The sequence below is a fragment of the Pieris napi genome, chromosome 3 (genome assembly GCF_905475465.1).
Source record: "Pieris napi chromosome 3, ilPieNapi1.2, whole genome shotgun sequence".
NCBI classification, from domain to species: Eukaryota; Metazoa; Arthropoda; class Insecta; order Lepidoptera; family Pieridae; genus Pieris; species Pieris napi.
This window is the reverse complement of record NC_062236.1, coordinates 8,847,558-8,872,627: the sequence shown is the minus strand read 5'-3', so window position 1 is coordinate 8,872,627 and position 25,070 is coordinate 8,847,558. Positions and strand designations below refer to the sequence as shown.

General features: G+C 33.4%; 1 protein-coding gene and 1 non-coding gene across 2 annotated transcripts in view; one reads left to right on the top strand and one right to left on the bottom strand.

Moving 5' to 3' along the window:
• LOC125063124 (alpha-2 adrenergic receptor) overlaps positions 1-25,070 on the bottom strand; it is a 264,165-nt gene that overhangs the window by 49,072 nt on the left and 190,023 nt on the right. The window lies entirely within an intron of this gene.
• Trnai-uau lies at positions 20,500-20,591 on the top strand. The gene is given in 2 exon segments: positions 20,500-20,537; positions 20,556-20,591. It is a non-coding gene; the product is annotated as a tRNA-Ile (tRNA).

Here is a 25,070-nt window from a genome sequence, read left to right as displayed (position 1 = left end):
GGATGGACTTTCTGTTAATGCACAGAAAGTATTTACCACTCGTTCGGTAATCGGTCTTAGACCCAAAGGTCACCTACTTGACTATTAGCAAAAACAAATATCAAGAAATAGATAAAGATATTTGAGGCCCAGACATAAAAGATTGAAGCGCGACATTTCTTTGAATGGATATTTGTTATAATTACTGGCGTGTGTGCCAGTACAAAAAACGAACGCTGAAGTTTCGGACCGAAATGAAAGAATGGCGAACTTCGCATTAACGTCTTTCACCAAAGCACTTCGGATCCGAATATTGCGGATGTATTTCGTGCGGAACCATAGTTATGTAGAAATTCGTAAAAGACCTCCTGAATCAAATAACGTCAACAAAGTTGTCACATATATTTTTATTCCGAGTATTCCGCACAATTGCGCAGTGTTGGCCTGGTGGCTTAAGCGTGCGATTCTCACCCCTGAGGTCGTAGGTTCGATCCCCAGCTGTGCAGCAATGGACTTTCTGTCTATGTACACATTCGCTCGAATGGTGTAGGAAAACATCGTGAAGAAACGGCGTGTGTCAGGCACAGAAGGCTGATCACTTACTTGCCTATTACATTGCCAAATAATCATGAAACAGATACAGAAATCTGAGGCCTAGACCTAAAATGGTTGTAGCGCCATTGATGTAATTCCCGCACAAAAGAAGTTCAATATTAACAATCTTTGACCTATTGTATAAAATAGTTTACTATAATCTGATCAGATCATAATAACTTGAAAGTTTGTTATGATAACAAGAGCTCGGAGTATTTTTATTTACGAAGAAATTCCGATAGCAGAAACCAACCGCGTAATAAAGCACATATTTTATCGACTTTCCTAAGCCCCAGAATTGAGCCGATTATGTACATCGTGGACCAGGCTTGGATTTACCACTTTGAGGCCCCGCGATGTCGGGAGCCACGGCTTCGTAAAGATTTTGCTTTTTATTGAAAGCTTCGCATAGATGGTTTTTTTATATTTTCGAAATATATATGTCTACATTCGAACGGTGTTAGCCTAGTGTAGTAACTAGTGCGACTCTCAATACTAAGATAATGTAGCATTCTAATTGTTTTTTTTTAATTTTATTTTTATCAGTGTTGTAATTTTTTGCTCAACTTAAATTATAAGAACTCAAAGTTAGTTACGAAGACTGCTATATATTCCGATAGTTAAGTTTTTAAATAATCTAAGTACTTCAAGTACAATATTCGGTACTTTTAATGATACTTTGTTTCATGTTCCTCACATCAACACCAACTATGCAAAAATCTCAGTTTTGTATCGCGCAGCCCGGCCATACAACGTCCTATTGTTGACTTGACTTGTTTAAGCTATTGTGGAATATGCTTAAAAGGAGTATTAAGAATATCCCTAATTCACCAGTATCACGAGCACACCCCACATACACACCCTCATGTACATACCCCCACTTTCAGACCATTAGGTATTACCTAGTTAAATGTATTTAATGTTTTTTATTGATTTTTTCCTGTTGTAAATGTTTAAACTTTTTGGTTTATATTTTGTATTCATTCTTTGGCTATATCTTCAGAATAATTGATTTTGTTATATATAATTTATGTTAGCTGTATGTTTACGACATAAATAAATAAATGGTCATCATTGCCCCAAAATACTTCACCAAAAATATGCAGTATTTTAACGTGACTATCGAACTGCAACGTTAAACAAAACACAGACTAGGTACCACTATATGTTTATAAAACACGTTTTAGGGGCCCCAAGATATTTTAATACGCACCACATGTGTGTACCAACGGCACTGGCGAGAGATTTTCCAATATTCCTTTTCTTATTTCGTCTTAGTGGTTCTATCTTGCTTTAAGGTAGCATTCCCTTTTTAAGCAACATCGTGTATAAGCCTTATTTATAGCAGAATGTTCTTTAAACAGAACTAAGCTTGGTAAAGCTTGATAAATGTGATTGATACATATACGTTTTGGATATTTTTTTAGCATTTAATATTGAGAAAAGCTGCCCTGCGATTCTGTAACTCACTTTTCGAACTCACACAGCGGTTTTCGCATCGGCGGTCGCTTTATTGAGATTTAACTCGTCCTGTGCTCCAAAAAAGTTGGTAAAGATTTGACTATTAGGTACTCCATAAAAGTTCAGCTAAAACAGATTTTTACATCAATACCTTGTGATCGAAATATATTACTTCAAAAAATTACTTTACGTCTTATAATTGCTAGCATCTAGTTAGTAGTAGCAAGTTTTAAAGATATTGTGGATTGAATTTAAAAAAAAATGAATTTTATTTTAAATCTAAAGCGATGTAGGATTTATTATAAATATCTGACAAAACTCACGGCAGAGCTACAAATAAACTGAAATTATCATGATTCATATGCCCTTTTTCAAATATGTTTTAATTGCTCTGTTTTGTTCCATTATTGTACGTATATACTACTACACAACTACATTTTGCGCTTCTTGCGCTCACATTATCTAATTTAATATTTGTATCAGGTTGTATGGAAGAGATCGCACGAAAGCGAAAAGGCCGCCAGTTGCCCTTCTTTTTATTTAACTATTTTAATTGTAAGGTATTTATTTATTAGCGCAACAGTGTAAATAAAAAGATATAAAAAGTAATTATTATGTTTTAAAACCGCTGTCAGCATTCGAATGTGTTTATAAGGGTTGTTGTCTATGTTGGACAGTCGCCAGCCACCTGTAGCTCTAGTATTAATGGTTTAAACTGTTATCTCGCTTTCTAATCAAAAGATTTAATTTACCTTCATCAGTTTTGATATGATTTATGACCTATACTTTTTAAAAGTAAAACAGGGCAGAACGTTCATCTGATGCTAAGTGATACCGCCTTCCGGACACTCAATGCCAGAGGGCTCGCGAGTGAGTAGCCGGCCTTTTAATATATTAAATTTTTAATATAGATGTATATATAATATATATACATCTATATTATATCCTCCTCGTTATGTATCGTTAGGATGTATCCTCCAGACCTCGTTATGTATACTGGAGATTTATATAAATCTCCAGTATACATAACGAGGTCTGTTAGTCGATTCGCATCTTCTCAGTATTTGCTTGACAGCTCTGCATCAACCATCTATAGGCCTTTCTGCTGCTGTCATGGTCTGCATCAATATGTACTCAATCTAACCATTTCACAGTTCATCGTTCACGAGGTCCTGCATTCTTAATAATTACTATGAAAAAAAATTACGTGCGACACGTGATTAAAATAAATGTGAATTTGTATGTGGTTTTTAAATACACACTTTTTTAACACAGTCAAAAAAGAGAATGTAAATAACAAAATGTAATAAAAAACGTATTTTGAAACCAACATAATACATGATATGAAATAGTAATTTTCAAAGCGAAACAATGTTAGATTTTATTATGCAAGAGTGTCGCCGCTCATTTTATAAAGCCTCCACACCTGAGCACGAATACGACCATAAAACATGTAGATAGGCTTTTAATACACGAGCGTTTGAAACGTCAGTGTTAAAAAAGAAAACTTATTACCACCTTGGTTCACTTAAACAAGAAAATGAAAAGTAATTGATCCCTCGGTCTTGTAAGAAAAATACAGTTAATGGCCTTAACCATAAGGCAAGTAGGCATTTGAAGCCTATGCCTAATATTTGGGTCTTAAGATCTAACTATTCTTGACTTGATGTCTATTATCAATTGTTAATAATATAATATTATATTGTCTATTAATTAATTCATTGGTGCACAGCCGACGGGAAACACACGACCCTGTTCTAGAGCCTAGCTGCTCATTTTGACAGAAATAAATAAAGCGCTCACGTATAATTCGCCTTGTTTCAGCTAACTTTGTAATTCATAATTTTAATAAATTAACCTTGACTAGCTGTTGTCTGTGACCACACCAGCTTTGCCAAGTTAACTCTTCAAGCGATTAAATTAGTTCTATTAGTTCAGAAACATACACAAGTGTACTTATACGAAACATTTTCAAAGCAATGTTTAATGAATACACCTCTGTGCCTTAGTACTTTAGGCACATGGCGTACCTGGAGTGTCTGGGTTTAATTTTTACACGCTTTATATTAGCTTCACCTGTATGTATATATGTATGTATGTAACCGACTCCTTCGGACTCGATTTTGACCCACTTTAAACGGACAGATTTAATTCAAACTTTGTACACTTATAAAGAATCAGCGACAATATAATCATTTCATAGGTTTATCTCGAAAAAGAAATGAAATTTTTTTTAAGTCCACAAAGCAATACGATTAAATTGAGACTACACGTATTGCTGCTAGGACTAAAAAGTGGAAAATAAATATAGTTTAAAAAAAACTATAAAACACGCTTTAGAAAGCGTGGGTTGCTCGATAGACGAAAAATATGGCACAGAGCGCCCCACGCTTTTTCACAATAATATCAGTATTTTTTGTTCATTACCATTTTTAGCCTAAATTAGGAATTATTTTTCACTTTTTAGTTTGATATGCTTTAAAAGCGTGTTTTATAGTTCTTTTAAACTATATTCATAAAATATGAGGCCTTGAGCTTGAAGGTAGCAACATTGAATTATTATATTTTTGAAGTGAAACTTCTAATGCAATCCAACAACGCTGCGTCAAACGTTCAACGCTCCTGGGGAGGGGGAATAGAAAGAGACAGAGCGAGAGTGATTGCGTGGCGCTCGAACGCATGCGCGTAGTATACTTGTCACAGGCTTGCGCGAGCGTTAGCAACGAGTAGCGTCCAATATTCCAACGCAAGAGGGAGAGAGAAAGAATAATACACAAAAGTAGAAAGTAGGAGAGAGAAAGAGAGTGAGTCGGTAGATCCCAAGCACATGCACGTGGTATTCTTGCTATGCAGCGAAGTAAACATTGTAAGCGTCGTGAAATTAGCTGAAATACGTACTTGTAGTTCTAGTTTATTGTTCTATTCTGAAGTGAATGTTTATTAAAATAGTCTACTTCTTCCGCGCGGAGTGGAGTCCCACGCACTATTTTTACTGTCTTGTCACTTATTAACGTTCAAAGCTGTTAAAACGTACAACTATAAAAAAATCCAGCAACACAATTGCAAGCTTCGATTGTCATTGATTGTCTTAACTTGTAAACCTCCCTAATTTGAACCATTTCCAAGAACATTTGACTCATTCGATATTTTATTTCATATTTAAACCAGACAAACTTGACCTTTTCCTTCTAAATCTCTTCAGTTTAAGTGAGTAAACATTTTCAAAATTCCCTTTTCCATATGCATGTTTAATTGGAGTAAAAACACACGCTTAACCGTGGTAAATTACAAAAGGCGGTATTTCTTTGCCGTGTAAACTGCAAACGCAATTTTAAGAATATATTAGAATCAGTAATTCCGTTGGTCTTAATTGCTTGGCCTTTGTAGACGGAATTACAGGTGAAATAGGTGAGTGTAGAGTGGTATATTTGCGGAATCATTTACCTTCTAAACTACTAATTAATTTCCACCGGTTGTCATAGAAATTTTCATTGAATAATGGACTAGTAGAAATTACGAACAGTACTCGTATTTTAGACTTAGAAATAAACATTAGTAGTAGTGATACAAGTTAGAACATTGATTCATCATATAGTGACTTCTATCATACAAGCAGATCATTACTGATTATTATATCTATTTCTTTATAATTTTAAGCACAAGTAGATGATAAGCCTTCTATGACTGACATGACTTTTGTGTTGTGTTGTGACTGACGTCACTTGTAAAAGCCAACTAAACCCCCGACTTCTAGTTTGAGGGTCACTCACATCACAAGGCCTTGATTGCTCTCGGTATTTATAGACAAGCTATTACAATAAAAGGAGGGCTTAATCATAAAAAATGTTTGTTTTATTTAAAGAACAATGAGCGTATATGCATTACATTCTACTTCCACTTAAAGGGAGCGTTCAAGTATTACGTCACGCAATTTTGGGAGATTAATGACACCCCGCATGTAACGCGCCGTAACGTTTTTCTGTACCCAAGTAAAGTAAAACGTTTCGTGACCACGTAGTGACTTTTTATACCTAAAATTTACCATTATGTGGTGTAAAGTAATTCAATCCCCGCCCCGCATCGTAACGTTTTACAAAAGGACCCCCCCCCAAGATTCGTTACGTAATACGTGAACGCACCCTTAGCATCTATAATCCATTTACTGCTAAACCATCTACATTTTTCTATTCAAACCTCCACACGGTCTAGATTAGCCGGCCACAAAAAGCTTTAGTTCGTTTTAAAAAGCTTAAAAATTCAATATAAACTGACATGGAGCCACGGCTAGATCCTTTGCGGCTAAGCCAAGCTAAGCCGATTGTGTCTTGCCGCAATCCTCAGACATTTTATTCCAATTGTAATTGCATATAAGATGCACTTTGTGCGAATGTTTGTTATAGCTCCGGGTTCTTATAAATGCAAAAGCTTAGTACGCTTTTGTGTTTAAAGTGCTGTAGAGTTTTTTTATTATTGTTTTACGATGCAACATTGTTTAATCTAGTACCTGATTTTCAACAACAGTAATAAGGAAAAACGTCTCTCGTGTACTAATAGATATCAACATGGTTGGACAGTGAAGGAAAACATCTTCAGGAAACCGGCATTATTGTCACAATATTCTTTGTAAAATAACAATAAAACAGACATAGAAATAACGTGGTAACTTTTTATGTTTTAGAAGTTCACTCAACCCCTCGTATGACTTACCCACATATAAATAATAAACGTACTTAAAATACGAATATGTCAACAAACGTCATGTACAAAATGCCAAGCCAAATCATTATAATTATAAACAGTAATTCAACAACATTTGTTCAAAACTTCTCAATAACAAAAAGCGAACTCATATCATCATTGTTGCAAGTTATTCGGGAGAGCGCTCCTTGAATCTGGCAACAACACAGAATTGTACGGCATGTTGGTGGAATTTTAAACAGTGTGTCATAACAGACCGCATGAGTGCATGAATAAAACCAGTGTTGCCAACTTTCGGCGGCGTTTTGCCAAGAAACTCGTCAAAAAGTTCTTATTCAACAGGATATTCTTTATTTTGTATTGAGTTTACAGAATTGTGCTTTATTGGGACAGCGTAAAGTTTTAATAAAGAAACATTCGTGTTGGTTAAAGGAAAACTACATTTTGCTCCATGTATCGCAGAAATAAATTGTATTGATTGTTTATACAACTGGAAATGGGTCTTGTGTAAAATTTAGTTTAATATTTTATTTTAAATTGTATCTGCCAAGAAGCCCTGTGCAATTATGAATTTGAAAATTTCGGCTATTATTCATCTCATTTGAAGTATACTTCACCCTATAGGGTATGACATAAATATTTGATAGTTTGTAGAACAAAGGAAAGAACAAAGAAAAAATGACTGTATTATTAAAAAACGAGACAGTTAGCAAATCAGATTGTGTTTATAATGAACCTTATTCAGTGTTCGAAGTTTTTTGAGGCCGAGCTACGCTCGCCAAAACAGCCCGAGCTAAGCTGTAAAGGCCCTTAAGGCCAACGGCGAGATTCCTTACAAAAAAAAAAGTTGAAAGTTAGATGTTGAAATGTTAAGATTGGGCGTAATAGTAAAATAGATAGAGTACATAAGTAACTAAACATTTTTGTATGTAGAATAAGATTAATATCATATTAAAAAAGAAAAGTGAAAGTGGAGGTAGAGATGAATAGTAGGTATATATATGGTATAGATCTATTATGCCAGTGGTAATTAAACTTTAAAACATAAGGTATCACTATACCTTAGTATGATTCAACAATTTTCAAGAAGGAATTACAATAAGGCACTTTAATATTTCCTTCGTAATAGACAACATGAAAAGACATGCATAGAATAGATAATATGTGAATATGATAGTTATACAAGAGCATGTTTGACCATTTACAGCTTCATAAAAAACCATACACCAAACGTTGAAATTATATTTTGAATACAAATGAACATGATGCTTTCCCAAGCAAATTACATTACGGCGGGAGGATTAACACATTTAAAACCTTTTTTTAAATAACTTACATATGATTTTTTAATTAAACAGAGTGTTATAAATTGATAATTTGTATCGTATATGTAGGAAAAGATATTCTTTTTTACAATGCTTAGTGTGCAATAACGAGTTACAAACTGCCTACCTGTAGCGTAGACTCTTGGATTTGCGCCAAAACGACGATCAACTACTACTTTAGAGGACTTTACTCTGAACATGTTTAGTAGTGAATGATACATTTTAAAATGTATAAATACTACTAATGTAAACTGTTTTACAGGTTATTTCAGCAAAAGCTTTATGTATGTTATTCTTTTTCTTGAAACAAAAATAACTATAAACAGTATTGTCTTTTATTGACATAACCTTTACACATTTAAAGAAAAAACTTTTTATCCGGATTAATTCATAACTTTAATCCGGTTAAAAAGTTTTTTCTTTTACTATAAACAGTGTATAGTTTTTATATGTAAGGTATAATTTATATTATAATAACTAAACCAATGTAAATAAAACGTAATAATAAATTAATTAATTTAAAGTTAACCAAAATTAATAATACACTTAGGTGTACATAAAATAACGTGTAATATAAGTATGATAGAACTATATTTGGGACTTATTGGGGATTAAAAATGTTTTCGTTTAGAGAACAGAGACGACCTGACCTATCCATCCACTAAAATTATTGGCATTTGGCGTATTTCAAATGTATCGGCTACAGATATGTGTCTAAATATTCATTAAAAACTTCGTATAGCAATACAATGTATTTTTAAAACATCTTAATAATGTTTTTTCATAAAATGTAGAACAAAATGGCAGTATTTCTGTAGCGAACAAACGCAAGGGCTAGACTATCTGAAGTGGTCCTAAGAGCTATTCCAAAAGCTCTCAAGAGCCTGCGAGCGATGAAAACCACGATTGTCTGCGTTCCAGTATTTACGGCTTCATATATTCTAGTTAAATGTACCTCACTGAAACGCAGTAATAACTGTTATACAAAATCACTTCTAATTAATGAAATATAACTATTTACTATTCATTAATAATCTAACTACTGCTGTTTGTTTTACAAACGTGTTCCTATATAAATATGAAAACGCTGTTATTTATTGACACATGTATTTGGCACACTTTATGCACACAAGAAAACATACACATAGAATTTGGAACCTTTATTAACGAAGCTAAAATCGTGGAATTGAAAGAACAACAAAATAATCTGTCATAATAATATGACGAACATAAGAGAAGAAATAGAGATGTGAGTGAACTGGTTGAAATGGCTCCAATTGTTCACAAAATAAGTATTATTTAATAACTTTGCTGTTGTGTATTTTATTATTATTATTTCGTATTAAAGAAAAGCTGTGTAAAAAGGCTTACTATAAAGTAAACGATTATCTTGTTGATAAAAGGGACTAGTGCTAGACAGGCTACTTCTAATTAATTTGTGATATTTGTTTTAAAATAAGTGTTGTTTGATGATTTGCTATTTTAAAAAAGTACTATTACTATTTTAGATGAGTAGTAGTAGGGGGAGTAGTATAAAATAAACCATTTCTAGTAAAACTCGATTATCATTTAAAGACATAACATTGACAAAGATAAGCAATACGTCTATATGTTTACTAATAAATATTAACAAATGATTTATTGAACGTTACGTTCATCAAAAATTAAATTGACCTAAAAGCATCAATTCATTCATTCATAAATTATACCTGAGTGAATTATAATTATATTCCTATTGAAGGTCATTCTAGTGACTTATCAAAGAGATTATGATCATATAATAAATCGAATTAGAATGTTTAACTATGCTTGACCGAACAATTAGGTTAGAACGCTTTTCATATATTTTTAGCTCCTGTGAAAACGCTTTTATGTGACTCTACACTTGTGCAAAGCTTCTAATCGAATGATGTGTTTAAAGGATTCAAACGTTTGATGGTCCAAATTACCTGTATTATCTCTACTTTCACTGCGAACAATATTTTTAGGTCGGTGCTTTAGAATCTTAGCATTGGAGAAACTAAAAGCATTGTTAACTAACGATTTATATTTGTTTTATTTAGCACATCTCAAAATGTCATGACAGTACTGAAAATAAATATATCTAACACCACTATGTGGAACCAGCTGCCCACTGAAGTATTTCCGAACCAATTCGACTTAGGGTCCTCAAGAAAACAGCGTAACAATTCTTTAAAAGCCGGCTACGCACTCGCACGCCCTCTGTCAGTGTTCATGGGTGTCAGTATCACTTAACATCAGGTGAGCCTCCTGCCCCCTGTAAAAAAAATTAATAACACAGTGTACCAATTATTTCTCAATTGGTCTCAATCTTTAGTGGTTGATTGCTCATAATATAGAAGAATAAAAATGCTTAAGCAGATAACATAATATATGCATGTACACATCGACATAAATTCAGAACTGTAGGGCATACACAGTGTAATAAATAAAGGCCAAACCATTAACTTCCGTCAAAACCTACTATTAAAATATTTACATATTATTTTACATTTCAATTAAAAGCGTGCTTGTTAAGTAAAACGCTTTTAGTTTGTATTTCAAACGCAAACTGAGGCCGTTTAATTTTTAAAAGCCCCACACTTAATAGTTTTCTTTTTAAAATCGACTCGAGTGCCGGACTGTGGCATTAACAATTCACAACTTAATACTTGTAAAACAATGTTTTATGCTTCTTGTGAACTTTGTAACACAATGTAGTAGAGTTTTGGTTATTCTATAGATCTTATTCATATACATATACTTATGTCTTATGTATATCAAATAGATGTCCAATTGTTTTTGTTTATAAAGGTAAAACGAGACAAGTAAGTTTTCTTTTTTTTTATGGCTCTGGCACGATTTGTGCATTAGCCAGCGTCAAGTATAGGATTTTTGAAGTTATACTTCTTTAGGCGCGTTATGAAAAATTTATAAGAGTGAAATTTTACAATGCGCGCGCACCTGTGACACAAAATTAGGAGTGTGATTATAGCGTGCGCGAGCGAGATAGGAATAAGACAATCTACAAGTAAAAAGAAATAGAGTATGCGTGAAGTTCGTATGCCAATAATTTTGAATGACCATAATGACATTTGTCATTTACCTTTTAAACAAATAAAGGAGTTTTAATTATTTTTTCAAAGAAATTTAGCAATGCTTATTTATATGAAATTTAGCAATGATTATAAAATCAGAAGTGATTTAAATTGAATATTTAAACCAATACTAATTAATATTTGTGAAAAAACTGTGCTCATCAACCTTCCTAAGTGCTTCAATACAATTGAGGTTAACTATCCGTAAGTATTATTATTATCGAGTAATGTTTTGATTAAATAAATGACCACATTGTTTAATCAAAACATGTAATTTTTCTGATTTAATCTAGCAAATATAAGGACAAGAGACAAAAACAATCGATGAATCAGTGTAAGTGCACTAAATTGAATACAAAAAAAAAGAGTTGTCATCTTATCGCCGTGAAACATCAAAAACTGGAGGTGGAACAAAGCTAAACTATTTTTATAATGCCAAAGAAGTATAACTTCTTACGCGCGTACATAAGTACACGCATCCTTTTTTTTTATAATTCGTGCTTGTCTTTAGAAATTCGACCGTGTCCTCCATGTACAGTTTAGGCACTCGCCCGGTACCGCACAACTCTCCCAAAGACCGAGAACAAATTTAAATTAAATTAAAACTTGCCCTCGAACCGGGAATCGAACCCGGTACCCCTCACCTAGCTGCCACTTAGTAAGACCGCTAGGCTATGAGGCCCCTGACAAGTAAGTTTCGTCAGGTACTTTTGATAAGTGACGAGTGACCTGTCAGTAAAAAATAATTGATTAAGTATAAGACGGCAAAAAGTTAAAACTAATACAAACATTCTTGAGAAAGCACCATTTGTTGTTTAAAGTAGGAATTGAATATGCATCTACTTCGATTCATCTTTAATAGATCAGTCTTTGTTTAATAATCCGAAAGAGTTTCGTTGGGAATGGAATGTATTGTATCTAACGCGGCAATAATAGCTGGTGAATTTGGGCGCAGTTTGGAAGACTTTCCTAAAACATGGCTTTTTAAGGCCACAAAAAATAAGAAAAGAAAGTGACCTTTTTAGTGCTTGATTAAAAACAAATGATGTACCAAGCTGCCGGCCATATTTTTTATGAACATCAGCTGTTGACCCAGTTTTATGGCAACCATAAAAACAACTGCATATCAAAACGAAACATAGTTCATAAATATGCCTTTTGGGCACCGTCTTATCTGCGAAAACTATGGTAATATTATACAAATGCTGGGAAATTTTTACCAACATTTTCCCTTATCTGAAAAGTGCCGCTCAGGGAACCCGATCAAACGACCTACGTCTATGTTTTATTGTTCTGATGAATATTTATGCTGTGGGATTGTTTTTTTATCGTGTGAATTTCGAAAATCGAACAAAATTGACAGCATACGAACGCATGAACCGTCGAATGAACGTTTTAACATATTTCAAATGAAATCCATTTTCAGCGAAATTCTGTAAATGTGAATCGACAGTTAGTATCTTTTTTCACGCTGTAAAATTTGAATGCCGGTGTATGAAATCAGAAGAGTATTTTTTGCATGTTTCCTATTAATTTCGCTTTGTCAAGATGATTATTTATATGTATTTGGCGGAAAAAAAATCTCATTTTTTTTCTTTTTAAGCAGCCTTGCGATTCTGTAACTCACTTTTCGAACTCAACCCGCTGTGTAAGTTCGAAAAGTGAGTTACAGAATCGCAGGGCAGATCTGCACTACGCCATCTTAGGTGATAATGTAATGAAACTATAATGTTTTATAAATCTATTTTATTATTTTACCTAGGCTTGATTTATGAGTACAGAAAACTGGGAATGAAAAATGCCAATAACGGAATATGCTTGAGATCCTTCAAATACAATTCGTTGTTTATCTCAAGTTACAAAGGCTCTCTTTTAAACCTATTTCATCTTTCATTACAAATAAAGGTACTCAAATGGGCGAATTTAAATTCTTAGTGAAACTGATATTCAGTGAATAGTATCAAATGGATGTGTCAATACATTTCGTTTCGGAAAGGTAAATAAAGGTAAAAACGCGTTTCAATGAAAACACGTTAAGTGCTTAAGCTACATACAACCTTATTTCGTATGCCAATACGATTATGTACAACTAGATTCTGCTTCTGACTTCAGTTTGGATATTCTTTCGGATCGGATGGGTCTTGGGATTTTTAAGTTAAATAATTCCTGAGCATACATGGTTCGGCATTAACATATTATATAAGTATTCTTTTCTATACATGCGTAAACATTTATTTAGGGAATCGCCATTTACTGCGCGTCATGTGCGCCCTGAATACTGCATTACTATTATTATTTGTTATAAAAAGGTTTAGTTTTAAGTTTTTCTTGTTTTGTTTAATTACAATATTATTATTATTTTTTTATTTTTTTGAAACAGGGGGCAAACGGGCAGGAGGCTCACCTGATGATAAGTGATACCGCCGCCCATGGACACTCTCAATGCCAGAGAGCTCGGGAGTGCGGTGCCGGCCTTTTAAGAATTGGTACGCTCTTTTCTTGAAGGACCCTAAGTCGAATTGGTTCGTAAATACTTCAGTGGGCAGCTGGTTCCACAAAGTGGTGGTGCGCGGTAAAAACTGCCTTTTTTACAATTTAAGACTTCATTTGTAGAAGTTTTTAACTCAAATTGACTTAAATTATTAAAAAGCAACATTTATTGACAACTATTAAAATGCCTTACGAAAAATAATCTATTGAAAAGCCGCCATTTGTTTTCAAACCAATTAGCAAATAAAATGAAAATTCATAAAACGTTACAGTCCGGATTATAGCAGACTATAGCACTTAGCTAATTTAAATTGAACCACTAAATAATAAATTCCCCGTGTTTCAACCGACTTTCAAAAGAAGAGTTTAACAATTCACGGTATTATTTATTGGGAAGTACTGTTCGGAGGCCAAGACACATTTTCGGACGCAGAGCCAGCGCGTGCGTGTGAAATAATATTACGCGGTATTTTCGTACGTGAGTTAGGGTCTGTTTCACAATGTATGGATAAAGTACCAAATAGCTATGCAACACATAAATTATTTGGAAGATAAATTGTGCTATTTGACATTCATCGGACTCATAACTTATGATGGACTTTATGTGACGATTAGCGCTATCTGACAGTCGTGAAACGCAACAATAGTGTTTATCCTACCAATAAGAAATATATAGCTAATTTGGAACTTATGTAGAACTTATCCGTACATTGTGAAACAGACCCTTAGACTTACACTGACTGACTTTACAACACACAAAACTCGTCGTTACATAAATAGGACATAACTATAAGGTACTAAAATAGCCAATTAAACAAGTGTCTTATATATTTTAATAATATTTTTGAATTAAAAAAAAACACATACGAAAGGAAGAAAAGGGGGCAGTCTTGAACATTATTAAACATATGAAGTCGAAGTATGAAATCGTACATAAGTAGTTATTGCATTTAGTTGTATATTTCTAATTACATAAATCATATAGCATATGTAATAATAGTTATCAATGTAACAGTCTGCTGTGCCTGATCCACACGATCACACGCGCAAATAGATAAATAAAAATCGTGCACCAATCGTAAAGATTTAAGAAGTCTCTATACTTATACTCACAAATTACAACATTTGTGTTAATACATTTAAAACATAAGTTCTAAATATATTAGTTTTAAATTGTAGTACAAGCAAAAATTTACGAAAGCATAATAATTGTTCACTGGCCTTTCAAAAACAGTACTTAATTGTTCTACGCAACAAACGAAACTAAACAATTACGGTTAAAACTACGGTACAGTTAAATTGAACTGTTTCGCTAAGCTTTAACAACCACTACTTGTTGGGTTAATGTTGTTAAAAACTATTTACATTTCATAGATAATTTTCATAATAGAAGGTGCTTTAAATGAGGATTCTGGAACAATTATAATTGGACTTGAATGTGGGTGGTATGTTTAGTTGGGAAATTGATATTTCAAAATTCATTATCAACTTTTCTGATGAAAAGCAGGCAAACGGGTAGAAGGCTCATCTGATATTAAGTGATATCGCCGCCTACGGACACTCTCAGGCCATGGGCTCGCGAGTGCGTTGTCGGGTTTTGAGTGTTAGTACGCTCTTTTGTTGAAGGACCCTAAGTCTAATAGGTTAAGAAATACTTCATTCAGGTTCCACATATTTATTTATTATTTTTAGTTACACTTAGAAAAACAGTACAATTGAAATAATTGAATAAAAAGAAGGACAACTGGCAGCCTATCGCTTTCGAGCGATCTCTTCCAGGCAGCCGCACGCAGTGTTGATGGGCGGCAATAAAACTGTTTCTTTTATTGCTCGGTCTTTGGAGAAATGTAAAACTTCATTTGATTGATGGTGACATACAGTATGTATAAGCCTAGAAGAGACTTAAAACGAAACAAAGACGCATTACGTTTAATTATGATTGATCAATACTATCTTTAGCCCAAGCCCAAACACGCCATACGATCCATCTTTCCATTGGACAAATCCAATCAAAGGAAACGCGTCGTCTTTTGTTTTTCCCCTAGTCCGTACCTCATTGATTTAAAATCGAACCCAACAGGTAGAGTCAAAAGCCTACACTAGTTACAAATAGGCTAGGCCCATTAATCTAAGAAGGGTACTTAGCGGTCAAGCTGTCATTGGACCCTCGTAACCACGCGGTCTTAAGACGTTGACTTATTTACCGCCAAAATAGTGGGCAACAATTTGTATCAGATTTGTGTAGCAAATCGCTCTAAATGTAGCTCAATATAGGTTTCAGCGGTTTATATTGTTTATTATGCGGTTATTGATAGCGTTTACTTGCTGGCAATGACTTTGATTTGTGAACCACATCTTCGGTTTTTCATTTATTCGTAAGTCGAAGTCAGACTTCCTAATAAGTACTTGGTATAGATGCATGATAGAATATTTAATTTATTTATTTATTTCGTATTTCGTAATCCAACAGCTTACATAAATTATATATATTAACAAACAGTTACACTGATAATATAGGTATAGATATGGAATACGTATTATGTATTAAAAAAGGTTCAAAAATTTACAAAAGGAAACAAACAAATAAAAACTATTTTCTTCAAAGGATGGTAAATACATTCCTTTGTTAGTTGTAAGTTAAATTCGTTTGTTTTATTAAATAATTTTGTTTAATTAATTATTCGACCACAAGAGGTTTGGTATAAACAAACATACCTCCCAAAGTAATTTAACCCGCCAACTTCTATAAAACTCACAATGAAATTCCGTGGACAATACGACCCCTTGTTAATCAGAGCACACGCAGGGTTAACATTACTGAGATTCTTTACGTCTACCTAATTTTCAATAACCCTTTCAAAGACATAAATTCATTAGTGGACGGACGTTGGGTCTCTTGGACCGGTTGAAGAGGGTTAGAGGCGTGAGAATGGAACAAAAGTTTTGTCCGAATGGGTAGATAATGGTTACGTATCTATAGCTATAAAAGCTTACGTTAAACGCTTACGGACCTATACTGCTAAGGAAAACGAAACGAGTACTAGGTTTTTAAAACGCACTGACCAGCTATTAATTGGTACAGTAATTGTCTATAACTAGAGAGGCACTAAACATTACGTAAACCTTCTGTCTTATCTTCTTGTTCTATAACTAAAATAAAAAACAGATCATTCTTCTTGTGTCTGAATGACATAACTTCTCCTAAACAAAGTAGTGGCCCTAATGATCTAGGTCTTTTTTCTTCGAATGCAAAGTTTTAGTCGCCGGGGAATCGAGCACGGGAAATCCGAAAAGTAGATAAAGAAATTAGTAGATAATATCGTAAATAGCACAGGTATACAATAAGTATTATATATTTGAGAAAACTGTAGTTTTCGTATCGAATCGAATCCAGGTAAGGAAGGACTGCACTGTGCAAATAAAAGGTCTTGTGTTCATTTATAAAGTTTTTTTTAATTTATTTATACTCAATTAACAATCTTCAATTTAGAAATCTTACTCTTTGATCCAATTATCGACTATGTATGTCAAATGTGCTTAAAAGATTTATCAATAAGAGACGCATAATGTGTTTGCCCCATAGACTTCAATATATTATGGTAGACGTGCGGGTGTAACATTTACTCGACAAATCACACATTTGTTTAACAAACCTTAAATATGAAATATAATTATACTTAATTAAATAAAGGCTAGTTTTACTCTAGTACCAGTCGAAATAGCAGATTAAATATGTCGGAACAATGGCGTTACTGTCAGCTGTCATTGTCATTATATGTCACAGCGCTTATAAACTAACAACGTCAAAGTCAAATCTGTTCAATACTTATGGTTTATTCGATATTAGTCTTGTAAATCGGAGAATTTCAGTCACTATATTATTCTGCAGTAGCACCAGAAATAGGCCAGTATTATTATCGTAAATGTCCCTAAATCATAATATTGTTGAAACCCGTGCTGGCAATATTATAACGAAAATAAACGTTATCAGCATTTGTGTAACAAGCAGCTCGACTATGAAATTATTTAAGTCCATATATTGTTATTTATGTTCTGGAAGATTCTTTCACACCGTAGTGTAATTTAATTTGAATCAAGTGACTTAAGACCCCCATTTTGATACTAGTAAGAAAGTTTAATTTATTTTCGAACTCAAAAAACATACTAAAGATTAGTTAAACTGTAGTTTAGAATGCTGTTATCTTGAAGTGGTCTTGTTACAATGAGCAATGTTTCAAATTGAACAATTGATAATGACGATCGCTTAGTAACTTACCAATCTGCTTATTCGTAAGATCGTTTGTACCAAAGTGACATCAACATGAATATGATATGAAATGAATTAATGGGATGGATGTTGCATCCATCTATGTGTCCGTCGAAAAAAAAAAACAAAATTCAAAAATCATTTATTCATATAGGTAACAAAATGTATACTTTCATAAGTTTATTTTTGGAAGTTTATACGTCGAAAAATAAAAATATATGAAAATATGCTTCTAAATATACATTTACTGCCAATTCTCAAATCAAAGGCGTAGAACGGAAGAGAAGAACTGGCAATAAACTCTCCGCCACTTTTTTAAATCGCCAAGTTTTTTGTCTAACACAATGTTTGTAAGGAGCTGCAACCATTACACCATGTTCCACATCTTAAGTAATTAATAATAATAAAATATATTAAAAACAAAGAACAACCACTATCAGCAGGAAGCATGGTGCTCCTAGCACGCACTTACATCCTCGTGGGAACAACACGCAAATACATAGTCGAAATAACACCATCACTATCATACACGGATTCAAGTCCGACCAGTCACCAGAAAGTATTTCTCTGTCCGCTTACCTCTAAACGTCGTCAATTTAGGACTGAGATTTTACATCAAAATCAAGTATTGAATCTTTGTGGCTCGTTTCGGTGTAAATGCCGGTTTAAAGGTAAGTTTCGCTAGCGGCATGTAAGAACAATTCGCAAAACGCTCACGTTTTCCTAATTAACCGAGCTGCCTGTATCGCGACTCAACAAATTGCGCTTTATAAATTTAATTGTGAGTTAAATACATAGAATTGTTTCAACTTACGAGGTCAGGCCCATTGTAATAATTTATATGTTAAATGGGTTTTTTGTTAGTAATAATAACAATAATAAATCGTTTATTTGCCAAGATAGTGGTACAATTAGATCGATCAACTATCCGCACAATCAGCCATATATAAATAGGCATGCAGATGTCATATGAATTTTTACAAAGTCATATAATAAGAACATTAACGTAATGTCATAGTAAAAGATTAAGTAATTTATAATTGGTGTCAAACTTATGGTCTGAATACTAGCCCACACTATAAAGGCACCTTGCCTTTAAAAATATAATCACTTTAATTAATATTGTATTAATTTAATATTTATTATTAACTAGCGGACCCGACAGACGTTGTCCTGTCTTAACTATGAATATTGATTTCAAATTGGTATAATGAATTAAAAAATATTTCAGAAACAAAGTGTTTATTATTCTAATGCTTTATGTTATACAACATTCTTTGTTTGTTTTTCTGGCTCGCATATCATTATATTATCAATATAATAACTCCGATCGAAGCATTTATTTTGAACGATATTCATTTTTCTTACATCCTCTGACGATATTTGCAGCACGCATTCTGTCAATGTTGTGTTATGTCAAACGCCATAAGGTTACACCAAAAAGTTCGAATTGTATGGTGGTTAAGTAAGTTATCTTGAATTTTCTAATTTTCCGCGCAAAGTTTTTATTTTTTTCTTTTATAAGAACCTTCTCCTGACAATTACAAACACAACAAAAAAAAATCTGTCAAATCGGTCGAGCCGTTTTCATGTGATGTCGTGACAACGGAAAACGGGTTTCATTTTTATATATATAGATAAACTTAATATAAAGAAAATGTTAAGTGTCGTTACTTGGACGACTCTATGAAAATCTATTGTTTTAATTGTGAATGTAATGAAGCCGTTAACACAATGACCTATTAGTTGGCGGGATATCAATTGGATTTTATAAATATTTAATTACGTTCCTTATCTAATCAAATTGACATGACCAAATGATTGCACTATACGTCGGCTACTAACTAAAAAATACGTAGATATTTCGTATAAATTTAAATTAGTATCTATTGATCGTAAATTAATCTTCATACTAAAACAGGTGCACTGCCCTATACTCCCTCATCGTAATCAATCGTTAATTAACCGAAATTAAATATCATAGATGTCATGTCATTCTGGTAATACACATTTTAATAGGCGATGCTGACTCCGACTTCTTGGCGTCGGATGTTGTAATATGTACTTAAAGCGATATGATAAATAAAATCTAAAAAACGATCTACGTTCAGAGATAAAATAAATTCTCAATTTCCAGAGATTAAAAGCGTATCACGTAATATTAAAGTAGACGTACACGTTAGACAAGTTTACATTTTAAATTTCCCGACGTGTCATGTTTTTATATTTTAGTTTCCGTGACGTGTCGGCCATCTTGAATTTTATATTCCCGCGTTAGGTTCGTGTGAATTAGGTTATTAAATATTAAACAACTAATGTTTACGTTCATAGACTCTAAAGAAATTCTATATTATTCAAGAGTTAAAACTATGTACTTACATGTATTGCGCACTATTTTAAGTTAATTATTACGACTACAATTTTTTTTTGTGTAAGATTATGGAGCTAGAAAAAAGTGAAAAGTTGTTTTTTTTCGATAGACATAATTAATCAATCATAATACTGATCCAAAATATTTATTCTGATTTGAATTGTACTATGTCATTATACGCATAAATAGTTCAACAATTTTGGTTCCCCGCGCGTCGCTCCAGTGGCGCAATTGGTTAGCGCACGGTACTTATAAGGCAGTAGCCGTGAGCCATGCCGGGGTTGTGAGTTCGAGCCTCACCTGGAGCAATTTTTTATTAAATGATTCCATTAAAATTTTCGATATCTTACTTTGTTTAATATAATTATCATAAGTATATAATAAAAAATTATATAGTCGATTATTTGAATTTTTTATTTATCATAGTTCTTAAAGGTCGCACTTTTTGGTCTAGGCTTTATATTATTTTTTCTTGTTAAAGTTTTCCTTAAAGAGACCGCTTCTAAGCGATGATAGGAAATATTTGTACAATAGCTAGAAATATCAGTATCTATATACATAATTAATAAATTATTAAAAAACTATCAATATAATATTATATTATTAAAACTTGCTAAGAGATTACTACGTATATCAAAATTTATTTAATCTAGAAAACAAACCACGGTAGGTAAAATTAAAACAAAGTCAATATTGCTAACACGGTTTAAAACAAAAATGCAGAAAAGTTTCCACAATTTTCCAAATGATTGTACAATACGTGTCGTGTGTTTTAATACAGTGTGATAGAGAAGGACACCAATATTTTCCAATCCGTTAATCTGTGCATCGGAGCGAGATGACTTTTTGTTGGTCAGTGCATTTTTTCTCTTTTTGTTATCAATATTATTGAATTTTTATGACCTACTTTGTTACTTTAAACCATAGTCAAAAGAATACTCATTGAACAAAGAAAATATTTTAAATTGCTAACATAATATTATATTGATAGTTTTTTACTATTTTAACTTTCTGTCGAGAGCAGTGTTAGTATAGCGGCTTAGCGTTCGATTCTCAAGGGTGATTGCTCTGCCGTGGTTCAGAGACATACTTGTATGTAAATAACGAAACAGTCGCACAAATGTGTCTGTCCCATTGCCCATGAGAGGGATACGACTTTATACTGACCGCATGTATTTATTTATTTAAAAAACAAATAAAAAATTTTCAACACATTCAACTAAGTAATACCTAATTTGGCTTTTGTTTGATGGTGTAAAAGTGAGGTTAAGTACGTGAAGGTGTGTATGTGGGGTATGCTCATGATGCAGGTGATTTTGCGCTATGGATATTCTTAATGCTTCTTTTAACCATATTCCACGATAGCTTAAACAAGTCAAGGCTTAAATATTGGTCTTTGTCCGGGCTGCGCGACACAAAACTGAGTTTTTTGCATAGTTAGTATTGATGTGAGGAACATGAAACAAAGCACGATTACGAGTCTGGTAGGTTGGAGCAAGGAAGGGCAATTTTTCAAGAAGGAAGCTGCAAATAATTTCATTTGAGATTAAGTCATGTAGTGGCAATAAATCATATTGTTTTAGCCGAGAGTCTAAAGTATTAAGTTTAAAATGTTCACACGCGTCTCAATATGTATAAACATATTATAGGTCTTATAGGAGATACATTTTATGAAGTCTTTTTATATCTTTTCAATTTTTCTTTGTATACAGTGTAACTAGGTGACCAAACCGATTTCTGTGGTGGGTAATAAGCTTGCTTTGCCTTGTGTTGTACAAAAAATGGTCGGCAGTGACGAGGTATGGAATGCAGTGGTATCCTTCTGTGAGCATGTCATGCTACAGAAGGAGACAGCAAAACGAGAGAGGGAGCGCTTTAGGACGAATCCTAGGGGTAGAAGACGGGGAGTAAATAGGAGAAGATATGCCCATCTCCTACCTCCTATGTAGTGTATACTGCACCGGAGGTTTTTTGAGTGAAACATGCCGTTGAGGTCCCGGTAGAATGCGACAGCGACCCCGGAGCCTCTGTAACGCGGCTTTGTCGGAACTACTCGAGGTGGTTTTAGTGGGTATTGCTCACCCAGTCTCTGAATAGCAGAGATTTTGGCGTGGGTCGAGTCCCACATACCCCTGTTCAGGGGATGCGCATATCTATCCTCGGATATAAAAAAAAAAAAGTGACCAAACCGATACGACTCCGGTATGTCAAATAAAATACGTTTTGACATACGATAGTCACACTTAGCGGTAAATCTCGTCTCTGAATCTCCGTGCTACATCCTGAAAGAGAAAACATTGCAATTTTTTCTGCGTCGGTAAATGAAAGCTATAAATTATGGTCTCAAATCCTGCGAGGGCTGTGTTGTCACAAATAAATTAAGTCCCTTGAATTACTGAGCCGAGGTCAAATGTGGCCGGCCGAATTCGTGCCGAAGTCTTTCTGTTGAATAACAGAATGGATAAAAATAATTATAGTATTGTAATTGATTTCAAAATAACTGTAGAAAGATAAAAGTCTACTTCCTTTTTTACGCTGTTTCCAGAAATTCTTAAGCGTCGCTTTCATTCAGTTCTTATTTAAAGACTAATAATTTAACGACAATAAGTAATTATACAACTTTCATTAAACCAGTGATTTTTTTTTAAATTTATTTATTATTACAAGTATAGTAGTAGTAGTAGTAGTAGTTATAAATAGAAGTATTGAACATTAAATCTGAACTGGATAAGCTAGAGGAGGCCTTTATACTGGGTATACCCAGTACCCCTTCTTGAGAGGAGCTTCAGAGGATAAAACGAAACGATGCATTTTGCTGGATTCATAATTAGACTTGTGGCCTAACTTTATCTTATTCAAACCGCGTTTAAACTGTAGGTTCTTGAATAATTTCCTTTTTATAGAAATAATATTAATTGTATTTGTAGGTAAATGCATTTCCATCACACGGGTGGAGACACATTTCCTTCAAACCCTTAACCAAATACCAAACTTTGAATATATATATTTTCCAATGTACCTACTGCTACCTACTGGCATAGTGTCAGGGGACTTTTTCTCTTATATTTTCTTGTTTACATTTTTCTTTGTAAAAAGATACATAAAATAAAATCATATACTCATTTGTGTTGCGCGTATCGCGAGATAAGAGAGTATTTTAAAAAGGTAATTATATTTTTTTATTCCTTATGCAACGTTTCTATGACTATTGCATTATATCACATACGTTTTCATATACATACACATTATGGCTACACTAGCTTTTTCGTGGCTTCCTCTGCAGCAGTACCGGAAATAATTTCTCATCTACAGTACAGTTTCAAGGAAACTGTAACTGTGTATGTGTGAAATAATACGTCGACATAAAATGTTTGTATGAAAAATATTTACGCCTCTGGCGCACAGAACTAAGGGTCATACTTAGTGTCAAGTCTCCACTCTCCGAGTTCTACCTTATGAAGAATCGTAAGGAGTCGGAGTTAATTGTTTCTGTAAACACAGGAAATTATAATATGAGAATATTAGTTGAGCCATATCGCTTTATCTATTTAAAATAATAAAATACTTTTTATGCTTCATTGATTTCGATTATGTATATATAGATATTTTTAATGGCATAACGCTGTTGGCATAAAGCTTAGCTCCGTTTGTTTCAGCTAACGTACACACACCACGACCAGCACAAGGGCTACTCCTGGACTGGGACCTCGGCTTGGGCCTTTGTGGGGTTGTCCCCTGAAGAGTTGGACGGAGGCTCAGTAGAGTGAGTGAAGTACGTAGCTAAGAACCGTCAGTTTACACTGTATGTGAATATACTGCTAACCAACATTATACCGTATAGTATGAAAAATAACTAGGTTATTCTGTTACACATCACACATATCACATATACTTAAAGTATTAACTTTAATAATACTTGATCTTCATGGGAAATTAATCACTTAATACAATACTTAAAGTTCACTAAGTAAACCGACTGATTTGTTATAAAAGCAGTTAGGATTATAATATAAATTAGTTTCAAGAACCACTTAGTAAATGCCATTACATTTAAACCTACATTAAATATCCAACTACTTAAAGTAATAAAAGTTAAGTAGTACTTAAGTCTCTTTAGAAGTAATTTGAAAGGATAAATACTTACTACCTAGAGTCCTTAAAGTATTACGCCTAATTATTTTCTTATGCGTAATGTTTTTATTCAGGTTTTGTTTTTAAATCGTAAATTTTGCCTATTGCAGAGATAATCAATACAAATCGAAATCTGAAAACAGCATTTCTAGTTTAAATGCTAATATGAATTAAATTACTCTTAAATATTGCATATTTATATAATATTAGTTTACAAAATAAATGTTTTCCAAATAGCTACTGTACGGTCATTGGGGTGTTTTAAATAATAGAGGATTTTAATTTTACCCTATATTAACCACTCGCGTACAACAATAGAATATAAGCGTAATAATAAAAAGCTATGTAACGAATTAATGCATTGTAACAATTGAAGAGAGTGAACGTAGGCAACGTGTGGCCATACTCTCAGGGCGTAACTCCGACGATTTAGGAAATCTTCACGCTTATAAAACTAAGAAAGCCTTTGTGAGTAAAATGTACAGCCTTGGCTAGTACAGAAATGCTACAGAGAGAAGTATACTTAATATCAAGCGCAGAAAGACCAAATGTAGAAGACATTAAAAAAATAACAAATGTGATCCCTGCAAGATGTTGTACTGGCAAGTAGGCTATATACCAAATGGAGGTGCACAGGACACGTCGCAAGAGCTAAA